General features: G+C 41.2%; 1 protein-coding gene across 1 annotated transcript in view; it reads left to right on the top strand.

Moving 5' to 3' along the window:
- MAGI2 (membrane associated guanylate kinase, WW and PDZ domain containing 2) overlaps positions 1–23682 on the top strand; it is a 1360388-nt gene that overhangs the window by 825994 nt on the left and 510712 nt on the right. The window lies entirely within an intron of this gene.

The following is a 23682-nucleotide window of genomic DNA, read 5'->3' as shown; positions in this document are numbered from 1 at the left end:
TACCTTTGATGCCTGGATAAGGCTGGTTTCACATTTGCGTTTTTTTTCGCGGTATTTTAGCGCTAAATAGCGCATGCGTTTTTTTTTTTGCTATACTTTGCATGGGATGCGCTTATGTGCGCATACCCATGCGTTTGTACGCGTTTTTCCGCGCATGCGTTTTTTTGCGGTATGCGCTCGGGCGCAAAAAAATGCAACCTGTTGCATTTTTTGGGCGTCCGACTTGCCTCAAAAAAACGCATGCGAGCGCAATGCGTTTTTTTACAGCAAGACACCCATTATAAGTCTATGGTGAGCATATGTGCGCATTGGCATGCTTATGTATGCGTTTTTTTGCACATGCGTTTTTTTTTTACCATTAGTTTAGACAATGGAATTTAGGGGTTTGGGTTAGAGTTAGGGTTAGTTAAGGGGGTTTAGGGTTAGGGTTAGGGTCAGGGTCAGGGTTAGGGTTAGGATCAGGGTATGGTTTGGTTAAGGGTTAGGGTCAGGGTCAGGGTTAGGGTTAGGATCAGGGTATGGTTTGGTTAAGGGTTAGGGTTAGGGTCAGGGTTAGGATTAGGGTCAGGGTTAGGGTTAGGGTTAGGGTCAGGGTTAGGGTTAGGATCAGGGTATGGTTTGGTTAAGGGTTAGGGTTAGGGTTAGGGTTAGGGTTAGGGTCAGGGTTAGGGTCAGGGTTAGGGTTGGGGTTAGGGTCAGGGTTAGGGTTAGGGTTAGGGTCAGGGTTAGGGTCAGGGTTAGGGTTAGGGTTAGGGTCAGGGTTAGGGTTAGGGTCAGGGTTAGGGTTAGGGTCAGGGTTAGGGTTAGGGTTAGGGTCAGGGTCAGGGTTAGGGTCAGGGTCAGGGTTAGGGTTAGGGTCAGGGTTATGGTCAGGGTTAGGGTTAGGGTTAGGGTTAGGGTCAGGGTCAGGGTTAGGGTCAGGGTTAGGGTTAGGGTCAGGGTTAGGGTTAGGGTCAGGGTCAAGGTTAGGGTTAGGATCAGGGTATGGTTTGGTTAAGGGTTAGGGTTAGGGTCAGGGTTAGGGTTAGGGTTAGGGTCAGGGTTAGGGTTAGGGTTAGTAAAGTCATGGTTTGGGTTAGTGTGAGGGGCCACCTAATGTTTGGAAAAAACGCAAACGCGGTAAATACGCACTAAAAACGCATACAAACGCATAAAAATGCTGCGTTTTTTTCATGCATGCTCATAAAAATGCTTGAAAAAAACGCAGCAGTTGTATGCTTTTGTATGCGTTTTTTCAATGCGTTTTTTTGCGGGAAAAATGCGCTGCAAAAAAAAGCAAGTGTGAAACTAGCCTAAATCAGTCAAATATAGTTTTTGTGTGGGAAAGGCAATGAGTCAAATGAAATTCTGCCATCTCCTCCAAAATTGAATCCATTGGTATTCCTCTTTTAAAATATAGGGGATGTAAGCTGTCATAATGAAGAAGACTGTTCGTCATGGTTATTTTGCTTTACAGATTGGGAACAAGTTGGTCCAAAAGTTTCAAAGCTTTCACTGTTATGAAAGAAAAGGAATGAGAAAAAATAAATAAAAAATGGGTTCTCGTTGGGGAACATAATAATTAGAGATTAATGAATTTGTCCTTGCTTATTCGGCAAGCTATAGCGCTTACTGAATAAGCTGCAGAGGGACCTCGGGTACCTGGAGCGCGCCGGCTGATCAGTTCTTCGGCTCCGCAGCTGCATGTGTAGCGGCTGTGTCACAGTCACAAAACATGCATGGAGAGCCCAACACACAGGGACCCGATCAAATTCGCTCATCTCTAGTAATAAACTCAAGTCTTGTGGAGTCCCTAACCAGAAAAAAAAACACATAATTGACAAATCAATACCATTTGATGATCTCTTTAAAGGAATTTGACTGGTGCACATTAGTCATCTACCAATTTTTTTTAAAAAAAAGTGGGCATAGGTAAGTGCACCCATTGCAATCCTTAATGTCTGATGGTAAAATATTTTTTTATTTAAGTGGGGAAAAAAGTCAAATCTTTTTAAGAAAAAGAAAAGTTACCATCTTTCCCGTAGCATCTACATTTTTCGTGATCTGGGCCTGGTTGAGGGCTTTTTCTTTGGGCGCTGAGCTGACTTTTTTATTGATATCATTTTGGGGTAGATACGATATTTTGGTTGCCCATCATTGCGTTTTATTGCCATGTTGAGGCAACTAACAAAAAGTAATTCTGGCATTTTTTATTTTAATTTTCTATATATTTTGATCGGACATTTCTGAACACAGCGATACCAAATGTGTATTTTTTTGTTTTATTTTGAATGGGGCAAAAGGGAGAAATTTGAACTTTTATGGGTTTTTTATATTTTTTTAAATAATTTTTTTACTTGCTTCCTTAGTCCCCTTAGGCTTTTTTCACACTTCAGTTTTCTGGCCTCAGTTAAAATCAGCCAGAGTGTGAAAAACCGGATCCGTTTCCATTTTGGCACAAACGAATGCCACCGGATCTGTTTTTGCACAGATCCGCTTTAGTCGCTTTGTACATTAAGTTAAAGCAACATGACCCTGGAAAAGGAGAGAGAGAGAGAGATTTTTGCTGCCAGAACAGGATTTGGGGTTAAATATCATGAAAAGAAATTCTTCCGGGCATGCTCAGTATAAAGAGGCAGATCTGTTTGCGGATTCTGTCAATTAACAGTTGGCAACGGATCCGCCGCCCATTGGTGTCCATTATAACACATGACGGATAGCGACAGATCCGTTGCTATCCGCTGTTTTAACGCAGAAAAAAAAGTTTCATTGTCCATCCACACAAGACAGGGGATGCCAAAATTATGACTGATCTGTCAAAAGAAATGGATGCAATGGATGACTATCTGTCAAAATCCACCGCAGTGCAAGTCAAATGGGAAAAAAACGGATCTGCCAAAAAAATGGCGGATCCGTTTTTTTGCAAAACAGCGGATTTTGACTGACGTCAAAAAACTGAAGTGTGAAACAGGCCTTAGGAGACTTGAAGCTGCAAACATCCGATAGCCTGCTCTACACATATGAATGCATGCCATGGTACGGCGCTGATAGGAGATTTACCATGACCGGCACAGGAGTCTTCATCAGACTGCCATGACAACCCTGCAAACACGTGATAAGGGCGTCGATGGGCATGTCTTGTGATGTGTTTCCACTCGCCACTGTTGGAGATTGACAGCTGCAATTAACTTGTTAACAGCCTCTGGTGGATTGTGAGTTCACCCGTGGCTGTTAGATGAAGAAGACAGCTGATGAGATCAGCTGTCATGTGCAGTAAAAGATGTGAGCTCAGCATCTGAGCCTGCATCAAATGCAGGGACACAACCTTGGATGTACCTATACGTGAAAGGGTTAACGTAGGTATTTCAGTATATACTGTATGTTGTTAGGCACCAGGATTCTCCTGCTGTATGGATTGGATCTCAAGCCTGGTCTGGTGCCGTGGTCTCCCATTCAGGCCCGGATGCTGGGTCTGCCGCTTAGAGCAAACATCGGTCCCAGCAACTTTCTCAGGCTCCTGTTATAAGTGTGGTTACTGCTGATTCCCCAGCTAAAGTCTATGGTACATGGTACACAGAGGCAGCCCTACTCTCTGGAGTCTAAATCCTGAAGTCATCTTCCTGAGCATTTCCATTAAGTGGCGCCCTCTCTTTGGTGCTCGGACTGCTCTGATGATGTGGCAGCTCCGGATTGGCCCGCGGGAGATGCCCCGTCCGATTGGGCGTGAGTGTTTGGGGTGGAGCCTAACGCATAAAGGGCTTTCAGTGAAGCACGCGGGTGTGCTAACATCATTTGTATTTGGTGTGTGTGGGTAGATACTCTGCCGCTCTGCTGGCTTGTATGTGTGCCTAGTTTTCCTTAGGCAGGTTTTTACTTTTGCTTGACCTAGCGCCTGTCTAGGCCACGTGTGCGGTTAGCACGGGTCAGTTTCGGGGCACAGTCCACCCATGTGCTTAATCCCTATTGTTTTTACTGGGTATTGCACACTCCTAATTTTTCTGTACCACTCGGTGGTTAGCTAAGCATGGTACTTATATTTTCTAGTGCACTCGGTGGTCAGCTGAGTTAGGTATTTACTGTATATTATCTGTGCCACTCGGTGGTTAGCTGAGTTGGTGCTTATTACCTCTGTACCCCTTGATGGTTAGCTGAGCTGGTACTCGACTCCCTTGCATCCCTCGATGGTTAGCTTAGCTGGTACTCCTATTCCTGTGCATTCCTGAGTAGTATCTAGTGTTGGGTTTTTGCATTCCATTCACACTGTGTGGAATTAACTTAGTGTGTTTTAGGAGGAATGCTCGGAGTTGATTTATGTGTCATTATTTCACCAGCAGCAGTTAACTGCACAGTGGTCCCCGGGTTGCTATTGCACTTTATTTATTAGCTATTTTATTTAGTGCAATCCGTCAACCCTAACCTATGTGGAGGGTTTCTTCACTTGGGTGAATGTTGTGAAGTGGTTTTTCTTCACCATTGGAAGGATTGTAAGATCATCCACCACTGTCTTCTGGGGATGTCCAGACCTTTTTGAGTTCCCAAGCTCACTGACTCACTTTTTTTTTATAGAATGTACCAAGCTGTTGTGGTATTTGCATTTGGAATTTGTTGCTGGAAACCCACAACTGGAATCATCTCCAAACATTTTACCTGCTTAATTGATGACGCATTAACAAGGGAATAGCCCATGCAGCCCATTAAATAGCTTTTCAGATAATTATCCAATTACTTTTGGTACATTTAAAAAGAGGAAGTTACATATTAAAGAACTATAATTCCTAAACCCTTACTCCAATTAGGAAGTGAATGCCCTCAAATTAAATCTGAGAGCCTGCAACTTAAGGAACTATTGATTATATAACATCATCTTCTATGTTTTGGTAAACAACTAAAATGCCAATCCTTGTGTCACTGTCCAAATATTTCTGAACATAACTGTAAGCATGTATACGTATTGTTAGGTCCATATATATTTGGACAGAGACAACATTTTTCTAATTTTGGTTCTAGACATTACCACAATGAATTTTAAACAAAACAATTCAGATGCAGTTGAAGTTCAGACTTTCATTTTTCATTTGAGGGTATCCACATTAAAATTGGATGAAGGGTTTAGGAGTTTCAGCTCCTTAACATGTGCCACCCTGTTTTTAAAGGGACCAAAAGTAATTGGACATTTGACTCCATGGCTATTTCATGGACAGGTGTGGGCAATCCCTTTGTTATGTCATTCTCAATTAAGCAGATAAAAGGCCTGGAGTTGATTTGAGGTGTGGTGCTTGAATTTCGAAGGTTTTGCTGTGAAGGAAACATGCGGTCAAAGGAGCTCTCCATGCAGGTGAAACAAGCCATCCTTAAGCTGCAAAAACAGAAAAAACCCATCTGAGAAATTGCTACAACATTACATAGTAACATAGTAACATAGTTATTAAGGTTGAAGGAAGACTTTAAGTCCATCTAGTTCAACCCATATCCTATCCTAAGTTGCCCTAACATGTTGATCCAGAGGAAGGCAAAAAACCCCATGTGGCAAACAGTAAGCTTCACATTGGGGAAAAAAATTCCTTCCCGACTCCACATACGGCAATCAGACTAGCTCCCTGGATCAACGCAATATTAAGGAAACTAGTATGTATACCCTGTAATATTATACTTTTCAAGAAATGCATCCAGTCCCTTCTTAAATTTTATTAGGGAATCACTCATTACAACATCATATGGCAGAGAGTTCCATAGCCTCACTGCTCTTACAGTAAAGAATCTGCGTCTGTGAGTATGCTTAAACCTTCTTTCCTCCAGATGTAGAGGATGCCCCCTTGTCCCCATCACAGGTCTAAGAGTAAAAAGATCATTAGAAAGGTCTTTGTACTGTCCCCGCATATATTTATACATTGTAATAAGATCACCCCTAAGCCTTCGATTTTCCAAACTAAATAACCCCAAGTGTAATAACCTGTCTTGGTATTGCAGACCCCCCAGTTCCCTAATAACCTTGGTCGCTCTTCTCTGCACCCGCTCCAGTTCAGCTATGTCTTTCTTATACACCGGAGACCAGAACTGTACACAGTATTCTAAGTGTGGTCGCACTAGTGACTTATATAGAGGTAAGATTATGTTCTCCTCATGAGCATCTATGCCTTTTTTAATGCATCCCATTATTTTATTTGCCTTTGCAGCAGCTGCCTGACACTGGCCACTAAATGTGAGTTTGTCGTCTACCCATACACCCAGGTCTTTTTCAGTGACAGTTTTGCCAAGTGTTTTACAATTAAGCACATAATTATACATCTTGTTCATTCTACCCAAGTGCATGACCTTACATTTATCCCCATTAAAGCTTATTTGCCATTTATCAGCCCAAGCTTCTAGTTTACATAAATCCTCCTGTAATATAAAATTGTCCTCCTCTGTATTGATTACCCTACAGAGTTTAGTGTCATCTGCAAATATTGAAATTCTACTCTCTATGCCCTCTACAAGGTCATTAATAAATATGTTAAAAAGAAGCGGGCCCAAAACTGACCCCTGTGGTACCCCACTGCTAACAGTGACCCAGTCCGAGTGTGCTCCATTAATAACCACCCTTTGTTTCCTATCCCTGAGCCAGCTCTTAACCCACCTACACATATTTTCCCCATCCCCATTGTTCTCATTTTATGTATCAACCTTTTGTGTGGCACCGTATCAAAAGCTTTTGAAAAGTCCATGTACACCATGTCCACTGCATTCCCTCGGTCCAGTCCGGAACTTACCTCTTTATAAAAGCTTATCAGATTAGTCTGACAGGAACGGTTCCTCGTAAACCCATGTTGATATTGGGTCATGAGGTTATTCTTCTCCAGATACTCCAGTATAGTATCTCTTAGAAAACCCTCCAGGATTTTACCCACAGTTGAGGTTAAACTTACTGGCCTATAATTTCCAAGTTCAGTTTTTGTCCCCTTTTTGAATACTGGCACCGCATTTGCTATACGCCAGTCCTGTGGTACAGATTTTGTAATTATGGAATCTTTAAAGATTAAAAATAATGGTCTATCTATGACTGTGCTTAATTCCTGCAGTACTCGGGGGTGTATCCCATCTGGGCCCGGGGATTTGTAAATTTTAGTGATTTTTAGACGCAGCCGTACTTCCTGCTGGGTTAAGCAGGTGACATTTAATGGAGAATTTTTATCCCTGATCATGTTATCCGTCATGGGATTTTCTTGTGTAAATACTGTTGAAAACAAGTAATTTAGCATATTGGCTTTTTCCTCATCCTCATCCACCATTTCACCCAGACTATTTTTAAGGGGGCCAACACTATCATTTTTTAGCTTCTTACCATTCATGTAGTTAAAGAATATTTTGGGATTATTTTTACTTTCTATGGCAATGAGTCTCTCTGTCTCAATCTTTGCTGTCTTGATTTGTTTTTTACAGAATTTATTTAATCTTCTGTATTTAGTTAATGCCTCATCACTACCTACTTGCTTTAATTCCCTAAATGCTTTATTTTTGTCCCTTATTGCGCCCCTTACTGCTCTATTTAGCCTTAGTGGTTTGCTCCTATTTCTAGCATGTTTATTCCCATACGGTATATATTGTTCACAGGTCCTATTCAGGATGCTAATAAACGTCTCCCATTTTCTTTGTGTATTTTTATGTCTCAGGATATTGTCCCATTTAATTGCACCAAGATCATCTCTCATCCATTGGAAATTTGCCTTCCTGAAGTTTAGTGTCCTTGTAACCGCTCTACTACACATCTTATTAAAGGATACATGAAAACGTATTAATTTGTGATCACTATTACCCAAGTGACCCTCAACCCTTACATTTGATATGTGGTCTGACCTGTTGGTTAATATTAGATCTAGCAGTGCTTCCCCTCTTGTTGGGTCCTGAACCAGTTGTGAAAGGTAATTGTCTCTCATAGTTGTCAAAAACCTATTACCTTTGCTGGAACTGCAGGTTTCGGTTCCCCAATGTATTTCAGGGTAGTTGAAGTCCCCCATAATAATGACTTATCCTTGAGTCGCAGCTTCATCTATTTGCTTTATGAGGATATTCTCTGTTGCTTCCATTATTTTTGGAGGCTTATAACAAACCTCTATCAGTAATTTATTATTTTCCCCCCTCCCCTTATCTCTACCCACAGGGACTCTACATTTTCATTAGATTCATATATATTATCACGAAGGATGGGTTTTAAGGATGATTTTACATATAAACACACGCCTCCCCCTCGCTTATTTGTTCGGTCATTTCTGAACAGACTATAGCCCTGTAAATTAACCACCCAGTCATGGCTCTCGTCCAGCCATGTCTCCGATATCCCCACCATGTCATAATTATGTTCCAACAACATTAACTCCAATTTCTCCATCTTGTTGGCGAGGCTTCTGGCATTAGTATACATGCACTTTATGTATCTCTCTGTACCTCTATTCTTTCTTAAATTATTAACTGTTCTAACCCCACCCCCCATGCCACCCCCACCCCCAATTTCATTATTTGTGCCCAGGTCTCTATCTGCACTGTCTTCCCCTCCTATAAAAGGAATACCCTCCCCCCGTCCCTAGTTTAAACACTCCTCCAACCTTCTAGCCATTTTCTCCCCCAGCACAGCTGCACCCTCCCCATTGAGGTGCAACCCGTCCCTAGCGTAGAACCTGTAGCCAACTGAGAAGTCTGCCCAGTTCTGCAGGAACCCAAACCCCTCCTTCCTACACCAATTCCTGAACCACTTATTAACCTCCCTAATCTCCCGTTGCCTCTCTGGCGTGGCACATGGTACAGAAAGTATTTCTGAAAATACCACCTTGGAGGTCCTTGCTTTAAGTTTACAGCCTAATTCCCTGAAATCATCTTTAAGGACCTTCCACCTACCTCTAACTTTGTCATTTTTGCCAATGTGCACCATGACCGCTGGATCCTCACCAGCCCCTCCCATTGGCAAAATCTACAGTTTGGTACATCCTGAGAAAGAAAGAAAGCACTGGTGAACTCATTAATGCAAAAAGACCTGGGCGCCCACGGAAGAGAACTGTGGTGGATGATCGCAGAATAATGTCCATGGTAAAGAGAAACCCCTTCACAACAGCCAACCAAGTGAACAACACTCTCCAGGAGGTTGGCGTATCAATATCCAAATCTACCATAAAGAGAAGACTGCATGAAAGTAATACAGAGGGTTCATTGCACGGTGCAAGCCACTCATAAGCATCAAGAATAAAAAGGCTTGACTGGACTTTGCTAAAAAAATCTAAAAAAGTCAGCACAGTTCTGGAAGAACATTCTTTGGACAGATGAAACCAAGATCAACCTCTACCAGAATGATGGAAAGAGAAAAGTGTGGTGAAGGCGTGGTACAGCTCATGATCCAAAGCATACCACATCATCTGTAAAACACGGCGGAGGCAGTGTGATGGCTTGGGCATGCATGGCTGCCAGTGGCACTGGGTCACTAGTGTTTATTGATGATGTGACACAGGACAGATGCAGCCGAATGAATTCTGAGGTATTCAGAGCCATACTGTGTGCTCAGATCCAGCCAAATGCATCCAAACTGATTGATCGTCGTTTCATACTACAGATGGACAATGACCCAAAACATAAAACCAAAGCAACCCAGGAGTTTATTAAAGCAAAGAAGTGGAATATTCTTGAATGGCCAAGTCAGTCACCTGATCTCAACCCAATTGATCATGTATTTCACTTGTTAAGGTACTGTCACACTTAGCGATGTACCAGCGATCCCGACCAGCGATATGACGCAGTCAGGATCGCTGGTACATCGCTAAGTGGTCACTAGTGAGCTGCCACACAGGCAGATCTCACCAGCGACATCGCTGGGGACGGGGGTCGCTACTTACCTATCACACTAGGCGATCCTGCGTCCTCCCGCCCGGCTCCACGCTCGTCGCTCATCTCTCCACAGGAAGGACCGCAGGAAGCTGACGACGAGAAACAGTCCTGGACGTTCTCGTGCGATCAGCGATAACCAGCGGGGGAGCGGGTCGTAGGTAAGTATCAGACACAGCGATATCGCTAGCAATATCACTATAACGTCACAAGTTATAGCGATATTGCTAGCGATATCGCTTAGTGTGACAGTACCTTTAAAGACTAAACAAACAGCAACGGAAAACCACCGCAGTGAAGGCCTGGCAGAGCATCAAAAAGGAGGAAACACAGCATCTGGTGATGTCCATGAGTTCAAGACTTCAGGCAGTCATTGCCAACAAAGAGTTTTCAACCAAGTACTAGAAATGAACATTTTATTTACAATTATTTAATCTGTCCAATTACTTTTGGTCCCTTTAAAAAAAGGGTGGCACATGTTAAGGAGCTGAAACTCCTAAACCCTTCATCCAATTTTAATGTGGATACCCTCAAATGAAAGCTGAAAGTCAACTTCAACTGCATCTGAATTGTTTTGTTTAAAATTCATTGTGGTAATGTCTAGAACCAAAATTAGAAAAATGTTGTCTCTGTCCAAATATATATGGACCTAACTGTATGTGTGTGTGTATGTAGTCATGGCCGAAAGTGTTGGCCCCCTTAAAATTGTTCCAGAAAATGAAGTATTTCTCCCAGAAAAGTATTGCTCTTACACGTTCTGTTATGCACATGTTTATTTCCTTTGTGTGTATTGGAACAGCACAAAAAGAGGAAAAAAAGGTAAACTGGACATGATTTCATACAAAACCCCCAAAATGGACCCAACAAAATTTTTGGCACCTTACAAAATTGTGTGTAAACAATTTTAGACAATTTTGTTACAAATATGTGATGCTCATTCAAACTCAACCGTGGCAAGTAGTAGGTGCGGGCAATATGAAAATCATGCTTGAAACCAGATAAAAAGGGAAGAAGTTGACTCAATCTTTGCATTGTGTGTCTGTGTGTGCCGCACTAAGCATGGAGAGCAGAAAGTGGAGAAGTGAAGTGTCTGAGAACTTGAGAACCAAAATTGTTGAAAAATGTCAGCAATCTTCATATTACAAGTCCATCTCCAGGGATCTTGAAATTCCTTGTCCATGGTGTGCAGCATAATAAACAAGTTTACAACCCATGGCACTGTAGCTGATCACTCTGGATGTGGACAACTGAGAATAATTGATGAAAGGTTACAGCACAGTATAGTCTGGATGGTGGATTAGCAGCCCCAATAAATTTCCAAAGAAATTCTAGCTTTTTTAGAGGCTCAGGATGCATGAGTGCCAGCGAGACATAAAAAAGTTAGACTACAGTTTGCCAAAATGTACGTGAGAAAGCCAAAATCCTTCTGAGAAAGTGTCTTGTGGATAGATGAGACCAAGATAGAGCTATTTGGTATAGCATTTAATTCTATTTACAGATAACTGAATGAGGCCTACAAAGAAAAGAGCACAGTACTTACAGTCAAATATGGTGGAGGTTCAAAGATGTTTTGGGGTTGTCTTGCTCCCTCTGGAACTGGGTGCCTTGACTGTGTGCAATACATTATGAAATCTGAAGATTACCAAAGGATTTTGGGTCGCAATGTAGTTTTGTTATTAATGCAGCAATTAAGGGGCAGCAGTATTTACTTGCCCAGGTCTCCAAACTAATGCACTCTCAGGATACAGCACACCCATGTAGTAAAAATGGCAGCAACACCGATGCAAAATACTGAGTGGTTGTCTCATCAGTATTTGGCACCTACTGTATATTGCCTCCATCTTTACTAACCAGTGTCAGAAAGCTGGGTTTGCGTACTAGTTCATGGGTTTTTCAGCAGAATAATGACACCAAAAATACTTTAAGAAGCTCCCAGAAATCGATGGAAACAAAGCGCTGGACAGTTCTGAAGTAACCAGCAATAAGTCCGGATCTACATCCCATTGAACACATGAGGAGAGATCTTAAAATTTCTGTTGGGAGAAAGTGCCCTTAAAATAAAAGAGACCTGGATCAGTTTTCAAAAAAGTGGTCCAAATTCCATTTGAGAGGTCTAAGAAGCTTATTGATGGTTATAGGAAGCATTGATTGCAATTATTTATTCCACAAAGTGTGCAAGCAAATATTAGGTTAAGGGTGCAAACAATTTTGTCCAGATCATTTTGGTTTTTTTTGTTGAAATTATGTCTAATTAGCTATTTTTGCTTGTTTTGTGTTGTTCCAATACATACAAAGGATAAACATATGTTTTAAAAAAACATGTAATTGCAGAAATTTTCTGAGAGAAGTACTTTATTTACTTAAATGATTTCAAGGGTGCCAACACTTTCTGCCATGAGTGTATGGATGGATGCATGTGTGTATGTATGTGTGCCGCCATTTTCCTTGATTCGTATCATTTTTGTTTTTCCATAGATTGAGCTGGGTGAGGTCTAGATTTTTGTGTGATGAGCTGACACTTTTATTTGGATCACTTTTGGATATATACCATGTTTTAATATGCTTTATTTCTTTTTTTTAGGGAGGAGTAGAGACAAAACAGTTTTAATATTTTTATAAATCTGACTTTTATGAATGTGGAAATATCAAATGTTTGTTTTTTATGTATTTATCATGGGGGGAAAAGTGGTGTGATTTGGACTTCTCTATATTTTTTTAGTTTCTTTAAGGGACTTGAACCTGCTATCGTCCAATCGTTTTTACCATATACTGCAATACAATATATAGCTGAACTTCAGAGGAGTACCAAGATGGGAGGTAATGGGGACCTTTCAGCAGGCCCCCGACTGCCAAAGTAACCCACTGGCACCCCCACACCAGCAAGTGCATGCAGCTCCATCTGTTCCTTTTAAATGCCTTTGTTGGAGATAGAAAGTAGCGTTTAAATGGTTAACAGCTGCAGCCAGAACTCCTCTGCAAGCAATCTATATTAAATGGCCATCATTTTAACAGACATAGGAGAAAAAGTCGGACCAGCTTGTTGAACAATTCTTTGATCTTGCATTAAATTATTTGTAGACAAGTTTCTTGGTTTTTAAAAGAACAAGCAGGAAAATCTAAGGCCATGTGCACACGATGCAGATTTCCAGCGGATCCGCAGCGGATTTTACCGCGCAGAAACGCTGCATATCCGCATTGTGATGTACAGTAGCATGTTAATCAATAGAAAAAAAAACGCTGTGCAGACGCTGTGGATTTTTCCGTGCGGTTTTCTTGTGGTTCAAAATATGCAGCATGTCACTTCTTTTGTGCAGTTTTCCACCTGATCCATTCTCCAAATCCCCAGGGGGAAATCCGCAGGGGAAAACCGCACAAAAACCGCAAGAAAACTGCAAAAAAACAGGAAGAAATCTGTGGATTTCTTAAATTCTGCACGGAAAAATCCGCAGGGCAAAAAAGTACGTGTGCACTTAGCCAATGTTCATTGGTTTCTGACTATCTGTACTTGGATCAAATGGCATAAAACATGAGTATGTAGTTAGCATTTGCATCAGTTTGGCGTCTATGTGGGTGTTAGGCCCTTTATTTTTGGCATTTCTTATTCCCTTGCCTGGTTGTGTATCTTTATTTCTTGTTTCTGATGTTTAAAAATTACTAGAACTTGTGTACCTGGAATTGGATTATTTTTACTCCTAATTGCTTTTACGCTAGAACCAACATAAAAAAAACCCTATGCTTTCACCTGTGCACAGTGTTTTTGTCTAAATCCATACAGTCATATTGATTAACTTGATTGTCACATTTTTTTTATTTTTTTTTCCTTTCGGCATCAGTAATGTCTGTTTCATTTCTGTTTAAAGATGAGTAGATCTTTTAAAATTCAAATTTGCCAGCTGTACCAAATTTTTCTCAAAATTTGATTAGCATTGAATATGTTTTTTGTGAATCTCAAAACTGCAAAGCCTTTAATTGCCTGGAAAATACCTGTGTATCACTAGGTTGTCTCCTAGAACTGTACCGAACTTTTAGTGCTATTTAATTCAAACACTGCTTTATTGGTATCCAAGTGACCTCAGTCCATCTGGCTAGGGGAAAACAGGTGGTAACTGCTGGAAACAACCCATTTATCATACTGCAGCATCATACTTTTTGACTTGTTAAATTGTAAAAACTGTCCAAAACTTATACTCTTTTGTCGACAAATGACTGCTTTGCTGGTTTGTATACTCAGCTGTTACAAACGTTAGATGCTGCAGTTTTTCACACTGGAGAATGCAAAATGTATCTGTTTGAGGAGTGTGAAAGATGGGAAAATTATATATAATTTTGATATCTGATGGAATTTCCTATCAGATACAGTTTGGCCCAAAATACTTGCTCCCATACTCAGCCCCCACCTTTGGCATTCCCCAGGCTGAAAGAGAAGTTAAATACACATCAAACAATGGTACTTTATTATCCAGAGAAGGCTCTTCCTTGGACAGGGCAAACCAATGACTTTTTTAATTACCTCCAGCAAAAAGGCCTTTGAAACTCTCCCCAGGGGGGGCAAAAGGCATAGACCCTGTGTCCCCCAGCACCAAGTCCAGCAATTATCACAGGGGTGGAAACTTTTGTGCAGTCACCAGCCAACTGGCTTCCTTTGTTGGACTCAGGCTGACACGCAAACATAGTGGCACCGCAGATCCCAGACTCAACAGCACAAGGCTCTGAGATATGGAAACTAGAAAATGACCTATAATAAAAGAATGCAATATCTCAGAACCTAGCCAAGCACATAATCAGAATCTGCATTCCTTTCCCCAAAAGCCCATACCATGCAGCCACCTTTAGAACTCTGTGTTACTGGGTTATAAAGCATAGCTGCCAGAAATTAAATACGGTAGCCGCATTTGGTCTCCCTGCACAGATAAAATCCAGCAGAATCAAGTGACGCTGCTGCTGTCCCATTTAGAGCTTCGGGCAGCTTATATCTAATGAGGAACTGGTGGCAGCATACCATACTGTGTTAGTGAGGAACTCTGACAGTGACGGCCGGGAGGATTACATATATATCCCCACCCTGGACTGGTGATTTATATCCCCCCTCACAGGGAGCTCATCAATAACTCGTATCTATAAGGGAAGCTTCTCTGGTGACTATTTGCCCTCAGTGCTGTTCCCTGACTGACCTGGGTAAGTGGTGGCACCGGAGAGCCAATCCCTGCTTGGCCATTCTCTCTCCTCCCCAGAGGTGAGTGAAGTCGACACACCCCTTACCCTGTACGATCTGTCACAAGGAGTATCAACAGCCTTCGCTAAATGAAGAAATGATAGGATTTTCGCAAGCCATCCAAAAATTGTCCCTTTTAGTTAGCCAACACAGATGTGGTGTTTTCAAAAGTGAAGAGGTATTGGCACCTCAACTGTGAGTGAAAAAGTTATATTTTGGTGACCTGTAACAGTCTTTCTATTATCAAAATAGCAAAACAATTACAAAGGTATTTTGTTAAGCCATCCAATCCAAAACTATCCATTTTTGGAGGAGCAAGAACATTATTAATATTATTTATTTATATGGTACCATTGATTCCATGGTGCTGTACACGAGAAGGGGTTACATACAAATTACAGTAAACAAGCTAACAATGACAGACTGGTACAGATGGAAGAGGACAACATGAGAGGCATTTTCAAAGTGAAGAAGCAATAGCTTGAAAACAAGCTGTGCAAAAAAATTACTGGTATTTTGGGAGCTGTTAGATGTTTGTGTGCTGCAACGAGGTATATTTCCTAATTTCCTAGTGTCATAGAATCATAGTATCATAGAGTTGGAAGCGACCTACTGGGCCATCTGGTCCAACCCTCTGCTCAAAGCAGGATGATTCGCTAAATCATCCCAGACAGATGTCTGTCCAGCCTCTGTTTGAAGACTTCTATTGAAGGAGAACTCACCACCTCTCGTTGCAGCCTGTTCCACTCATTGATCACTCTAACTGTCAAAAAGTTTTTTCTAATATCTAATCTGTCTCCTCCCATTCAGTTTCATCCCATTGCTTCTAGTCTTTCCTTTTGCAAATGAGAATAAAGATGATCTTTCTACAATGTGACAGCCCTTGAGATATTTGTAGACAGCTATTGTCTCCTCTCAGTCTTCTGTTTTGCAAGCTAAACATTATAAATGACTTGCATTATAAAACACTGTGTGCATCCAGGAAAAGTGTGGCTGACGTACTGTATCTGTGCAGCAGCAAAAGCTGCACACTAAAAATATAGGATGGGGCAGGCAAGGTGTAGCAGAAGTTGCACAGTAAAGAATAATGCTGTGCAAGCAGAGAGATATTTAACAATGGCAGACCCAGCAGCAGTAGTACTACATTGTAGATGAAGTCATGGACAAGGGAGTAGCTGATTGTCTGAGCATGGGCATTTAGCACTGGCAGCAGAACTGTGTAAATTGAAGAACCTCAAAAGCCAGGCAGGCAGATGGCATGGCTGATTTTAATAATGTTCATCATCTGTTAAAGCATATCTATGCCTGCTTCATTTTGACAAATGTTATTCCCACTCTTAAATAACCTGTTCTGCTTGGGTGTGACAAAGCCACTGACCTTCCTGAAAATACTCTTGCACTGGAGGCTGGACATTGTAGTTTGCCCATATCAAATAGGGTGAATTCTTGCCACAGGTCCAATCTGCGGAGTTAGAAGTCCATTGGATCAGTTCTTGGGTTATCTGCCTGATATGATACAGTCTACTTACGAATTAACTTGGCTGTTCAGTCTGAGCGTCTTTATTTCCTGAAGTGCATGTGCAAGTTTGTTGTTCTTCCTCCCTAAGGGCACCGTCACACATAGCGACGCACCAGCGATCCCGACAATGATATGACCTTGTCAGGATCGCTGGTGCGTCGCTACATGATCGCTGGTGAGCTGCCAAACAGGCAGCTTCACCAGAGATTAGCACCAGCGACATGCGGGTAACAAGCGACGCACTGTCGGAGAAGGGATTTCTATGTATCCTCGGGTATAGCTCAGGTGGAGCTTTTGCCTAGGTACCTAGGATTGGGAGAAATAAAACGAGAGGCACAGGTTCTTGTCTATCAAGTAAATCTCCCGTTTATTGGAGGGGGCAGGATAAGTCCTTTATAGCCCATCACAAGAGGAAATGGACAAAAATGGACAATTCTGTAACATTTCGTAACAATTGGCAAGATGAAGAGGAGTTTACATAATAATCTGGCAGAAATATGAGTTATACAATTGGTTGTCAAACACATCCTGAGACACGAGATAGATTACATAATAAAATGTGGGCGAACATTACAGAACTTTTCATATGTCAAAAGTTGAGGTTCTTAAGAGAACTTGGACTGAGTTACAGAATTTTGGAAGCAACAATATGTTCTGGACCAATTTCTTGGAATATATGCAGAACTATCAGGCCATAAAATAATCTGCACGTAGACTGATGATAACTGGATAAAAGGTCATTCTTGCACAATACTATTTTCTAGTATTATATTCAGAACAGAAATTAACCCCTTCTTTAACAGCACGTCGCTTAGTTACCCACTGTGTACCTTAGTTACCAGCGCGCTGGTGCAGGGAGCTGGTAACCAAGGTACACATCAGGTTTCTAAGCGGCGTGCGGCACTTAGAAACCCGATGTGTACCTTAGTTACCTGCTCCCTGCACCAGCGTGCTGGTAACTAAGGTACACATTGGGTTTCTAAGCGCTGCGTGCTGCTTAGAAACCCTCTGTTTACCTTAGTTACTAGCTCCTGCTCGCTGATCGCTGGTCTCCTGCCTGTCACACGCAGTGATGCGTGCTGGCCAGCAGGAGACCAGCGATCAAAAAAATGTCCTGGCCATTCCAGGACGATTAGCGATAACCGGCAGGGGGGCTAGTCGCTGCTAAGTGTCACATACAGCGATCTCGATGGTGAAATCACTGTTGCGTCACAAAACTTGTGACTCAGCAGTGATCTCACTAGCGAGATCGCTATGTGTGACGGGGGCTTAACTCACTTCGTAAATTCTGGTGAGTGTTTTTTCCAAGCTAAAGGAGATGACATAGTTGATTTCACAATAGTTCCTTCTGACAAATGTTATCTTATCAAAAGGCTTCGGTAGGCAATACCCTTATCAGCTCAATGTGGATCTCACCATATCCCAAGCTCCAGTTTGGCTACTGAATGTTCTTTCATAAATTATTTAGAATTGTGCATCCTGTGATATAAGAAATTGCTTGGGTGCACTAGGACGTTGCCTGACATTCGTGATTATGCGGTCCGTGTGCAGTCTGTTTTGTGCACAATCAGCACGCTGACCGGAAGCATAGCAAATGTAGCTTTTTAGACCAGGGATGAAGGGATGAAGCCATATGTTACTAAATTACATGCACTGATTGGCCGTCTATTAGCTTCACTCAAGTAGAGCAATTTGCTAAGTTTATTATACTACAAGTACTGTATGATCATCTTAAAACATAGGTTGGGTTTGACTTGTTTTTTTTTTGGATTGTTTGTATTGTACGGGACGCTCTTATATGGAAGAGTGAAGTCATATATTTGTTTTTTTTTCCTTACTTACAATATTCTCCTAATTTCAGTTGGCTTTTAGGGGTAAGGTGGGTGGCATTTATACCAACTAGTAATTTTCCATAATTTAGATTTCTATAGTTTTGACGTCAACAGTAGTTTTACATAAATTGTTCCAGCACGTTTGCTTTTTGGTGTTTGTGTGTTTTTATTTTTTTCGTTTTTTAGCTTTTTTTTAATGAACTAATCTGAAATTAGAGCATACAATCAATTTTATTTCACTCTTCTTGTCCTCAAAATATATCTGGTAATGCTCCTGCTGCCCAGGAATATGTCTGATAATGCACCTACTACTCTTCATTTGACTTGTTTTTTGGGGGGGATTGTTTGTACTGTACAGGACGCTCTTATATGGAAGAGTGAAGTCATATATTCGTTTTTTTTTCCTTACTTACAATATTCTCCTAATTTCAGTTGGCCTTGAGGGGTAAGGTGGGTGGCATTTAAACCAACTAGTAATTTTCCATAATTTAGATTTCTATAGTTTTGACGTCAACAATAGTTTTACATAAATTGTTCCAGCACGTTTGCTTTTTGGTGTTTGTATGTTTTTATTTTTTTCGTTTTTTAGCTTTTTTTAATGAACTAATCTGAAATTAGAGAATACAATCAATTTTATTTCACTGTTCTTGTCCTCAAAATATATCTGGTAATGCTCCTGCTGCCCAGGAATATGTCTGATAATGCACCTACTACTCTTCATTGGCTGGCTTCATTCCCTGACTTTTTTACTAGTTTTAAACATTTAAAGGGAACTCTTTACCAGGTTTGGCCGATACAAATTACAGCCACCCCATTTCAGGACTTATATACAGCATTCTATAATGCTGTAGATAAGCCCCCGATCTGACCTGCAAGAGAAGAAAAATTGCTTTTATTATACTCAACCAGTGGTGGTCTGGTCCGGTGGATGTTGCAGGTCCTAGTTCGGCATCTCCCATCTTCTTGCGATGCTGCCCTGCTGCATGCTTCATGGCTCCCCGGCATCGTGCTCCTGCTTATGTGTACTTATCTTGCGGCATTGCAAGAAGATGGGAGGAGCCGGACCAAGACCTGCGACACCCATCAGACCGGACGCCCCGCAGGTGAGTATAAGTTATTTTTCTTATCTTACAGGTCAGATTGGGGGTTTATCTACAGCATTATAGAATGCTGTAGATAAACCCTGAAAGGCAGTGGCCGAACCTCCTATCGGCCAAACCTGGTGACAGGTTCCCTTTAATCTGTTGCTGTACTGATTTTTTTTCTTCTCCATTTAGCAGTGTTAAAAAATGTTCTTGTCAAGCCGGCAGTAAAAATTATTGCAAGCAAAATCCTATCTTGTGGTGGTACATTTTCTACAATATCAATGTTTAACACATTAAACTATCTGCTGGAACGGTGATTGTGCTGTCAATCTACAGACTGTGTACCTACTTCACATTTGAGCTGTATAATCAATGGCACCTAATTTTCAAACCATTTAGCATTGGTCGGTGGAGTTGCCTGTGAAGACTTACTGATGGAGAGAGTGAAAAGTTATCCCTCAGTTTCTGACCTTACCAATTTGATTCCCAGAGCTTAAGTTGAAAGACATTGATCAGCTAGCAAAGCATGAGTGAAGTATAATTGCTCAAGACGTGCCATCTGTCTGAGCTGTGGATAGATTTCAAAGCACTCCAGCTACAAATGTAGTTTCATGAGTATCTCGCAGACAAAAAACAAAAATGGCTCAGAGCTAATTTTCCACAGCAAATTTCCCAAGATACCAGCTATCAGTGAGCGACAAAAAAAACAAACCCATCAACTGCAAGATAACTCCAGTGTCTCATAATTTATATAAATATAATTAACATAACAGGTTTGTACAGGTATTTCCCATGATACTGTGAAAAAAATTATAAAGTAAATATCTTTAGGATAATCTTTTTATCATTGTCATCCAAGAATTATTATTGTTTACTATGTTAAAGAAAATGTAAAAGATTTAGAGTGGATTGGGGAGAAAAATAAACTTTCATTAGTAACACAAAAAAATGAATAAAGCTGGGGCATCTTTGGGAACTATGTGTTGTAAAAACTGATATAGATTTCTGCTCTAATTTATACCAATTACTCAATTACTCGTTGAAATAGTTGTAAATCTGTTGGGCTGGTGAGATAACATTTTTGAAAATGTAAAATAAAAGGTCAGAAAAGCCACTCATGTGGTAATTGGAGATGAGCGGATCTTCTTGTGCAGCCCCAGTCCAATATCCAAGTCTGTGGTCTCTGGCCTTGGGTAGTAGCTATATGAAGTTCCTTATTCTTCTGGATACCAGGCTTGAGTTTGGATTACCATGACATGTACGCTGCTCACCATGTAGATGACGTCATGCCAAGCCGGCAAATCAAACACCAGATGGAAATTCTTGCAGCCCCAGTCCATGGCCAGAGAGCACTGACCTAATTCAGGGGTTGTACTAAGGGATCTGTTAATCTCTAGTGTTAATCATTGATAATATATAAGGTAGTTATCATTTTAATTTTGTTTTGGATTTTTTTCATAAATCAATAATACAAGTGAAGATAAGCTTTGTCATATATCTCATTTCTGAAAAATGTCTTTTTCTCCTCCTGGACTGATCAGTCACTCTTCATTCACTGCTAAAATCCATGACAGTGAAGGTAAACTTTTTACCTCCGATCACAGCTGCAGGCTCACGCTGTTATTTGACAGCGTGGGAACCATGGCTGTCTGACCGGCGGTAGTGATTTTACCCCCGATCAGAGGCAGTGTCTTGCGTATGACAGCACTAGAAACACCCAATTTTGGGGGCCAAACCCAAACAGTAACATGGATTTCCTTGTGAAGTCCATGTCCGGTGTCCATGCCTACACAGTAGGTGTTTGGTACGGACGCTGAACCTTAGTGTTTGGCTTTGCCCATCTCTACTATTGAGCACTTTTCCTTGTGGTATTGTTTGTTTTGAGACATCCCCTGGTTTTTATATGATTGTATTAAAAGTTAGGTTTCAAACACCCTACTGCTATCCTGCTGCTGCCAATATTTGATTGTTAAGAACCTTTGATTATTATCACGGTGTGTACCACACTGAACATGGACCAAAGAATGCTAAAGTGCGTTTTCTCAGGAATTTACAAAGAAAAGTTTAAATAAACATTTTAAAGATAAAGGCTCTAACAGCTTAATATTCCTGTTACTACAGTTGCATATATTATTCAGGAATTTAAGATCTATGGAATGTTAACCACCTTTCCTGGATGTGACCGTAAGAGGAACGTTGGTAACAAATTGAAGATAATAAGAATGGTAACCAACGAGCCCAAAACAACTTTCAAAGAGATTAAAGGTGGACTTCAAGGTCAAGGCACGCCAGTATCAGATAGCAACATCCATTGCTATCTTGGCTTGGCTTATCTTGACTGAGGATGGAACCACTTTTAAAAGCGAATCATAAAAGCGCAAGCCTGGAATTTGCCAAAATGCGTATTGATAAGCCACAAATCTTCTTGGAAAAGGTCCTTTGGACAGATGAGACAAAACTGGAAGTTTTTGGCACATCACAGCAGCTCTACAGTGACAGGTACAAAAATAAAGCATACAAAAAAAAACATTGTACCTGCTGTGAAACATAGAGGAGGCTCGGTTATGTGTTGAGGCTGCTTTGCGTCATCTGGCACAGAGAGTTTTTATTCTGTGCAGAGTACAATGAAATCTGAAGACTATCGAGGCATTCTGGTGCAAAATGTACTGCCCAGTGTCAGTTTGGTCTGAGTCACATGTCATGGGTCGTCCAACTAGATAATAACCCAAAACAAAGCTGAAAACATCCAATAATGGCTATGAGCAAAGCTTTGGACTATTCTGAAGTGGCCTTCTATGAGTCCTGATCTAAATCCTATTGAACCTTTGTGGAAGGAGCTGAAACATGCATTCTGGAAAAGACATCCTCCACATCTAAGACACCCGGAGACTATTGCGCACAAGAAATGGGCCGAAACACCTGTGGAAAGGTGCAAAAGTCTCATTGAGAGTTACAGAAATTATTTGTTTACTGTTATTGCCTTGAAAGGTTCTGCAACAAAATATTAAATTTAGCGTACCATCATTTCTGTCCAGGTCATTAGTTTGTTTTTGAAGTTTCATTCAATATAAACAGTTTGATTTTCATTAATTGATACTCAGTAAATTTTACATTTAAAAAAATATTTTTTGACAGTCACACGTCTGGACCCCGAGCTCGTCATAGGCTATGTTGTGAGGCAAAATTTTAACCCCGTGCGTTCCAATTCACCAAACAATTTTGCCCCTATCTACATAATGGAGAAAAAGGGTATGTATGAATTGGCATCTGCACCGTCGTAGCTACAGCCACAAAATTTTGCACAGTCACACGTCTGGACCCCGAGAGCGTCATAGGCTATCTTGTGAGGCGAAATTTTAACCCCGTGCATTCCAATTCACCAAACAATTTTGCTCCTATCTACATAATGAGGAAAAAGTGAAAGGAAAAGTATTGGAGGCAAATTGACAGCTGCCAGATGTGAACAAGGGGGACTTAAAGAATGAGAGCGATAGCGCCAAACAGTATATACCATACAGTTGCTAAGGTGGGGCCCTGATACTCACCACACATTGGAATATGAACACACACACAAAATGCGCCACACACTACCACGTGCTTCAACACATATACCACCCTCAGCACACATTTCACCACACATACACCAACCTCGCCACATAAAAGTCGAAACACAAAAGTCACCACTAAAAACTCACCAGGCTGTCCCAGAGCTGTTTAAAAGATGAAAAATGAGCTGTGATTGGTTGCTATCAGCAACAGTTTTCTTTGTAGACAGTTGTGGTAACTGAGGCCTATTATTCTTATCATTTCTATGGTGTTATCGTCTATTAGATACACGGCTCAGCAGACAGTATCACACAGAATAGGATTAGATACACGGCTCAGCAGTCAGTATCACACAGGATAGGTTTAGATACACGGCTGAGCAGACAGTAACACACATGATAGGATTAGGTACACGGCTCAGCAGTCAGTATCACACAGGATAGGGTTAGATACACGGCTCAGCAGACGGTATCACACAGGAGAGGATTAGATACACAGCTCAGCAGTCAGTATCACACAGGATAGGATTAGATACACGGCTCAGCAGTCAGTATCACACAGGATAGGATTAGATACACGGCTGAGCAGTCAGTATCACACAGTATAGGATTAGATACACGGTTCAGCAGTCAGTATCACACAGGATAGGATTAGATACACGGCTGA

The sequence above is a fragment of the Dendrobates tinctorius genome, unplaced genomic scaffold (assembly GCF_039654945.1).
Source record: "Dendrobates tinctorius isolate UK_male_01 unplaced genomic scaffold, ASM3965494v1 ptg000176l, whole genome shotgun sequence".
Taxonomy (NCBI): Eukaryota; Metazoa; Chordata; class Amphibia; order Anura; family Dendrobatidae; genus Dendrobates; species Dendrobates tinctorius.
Note: the sequence above shows the minus strand (reverse complement) of the source record. Positions and strands in the feature narration are given on the sequence as shown.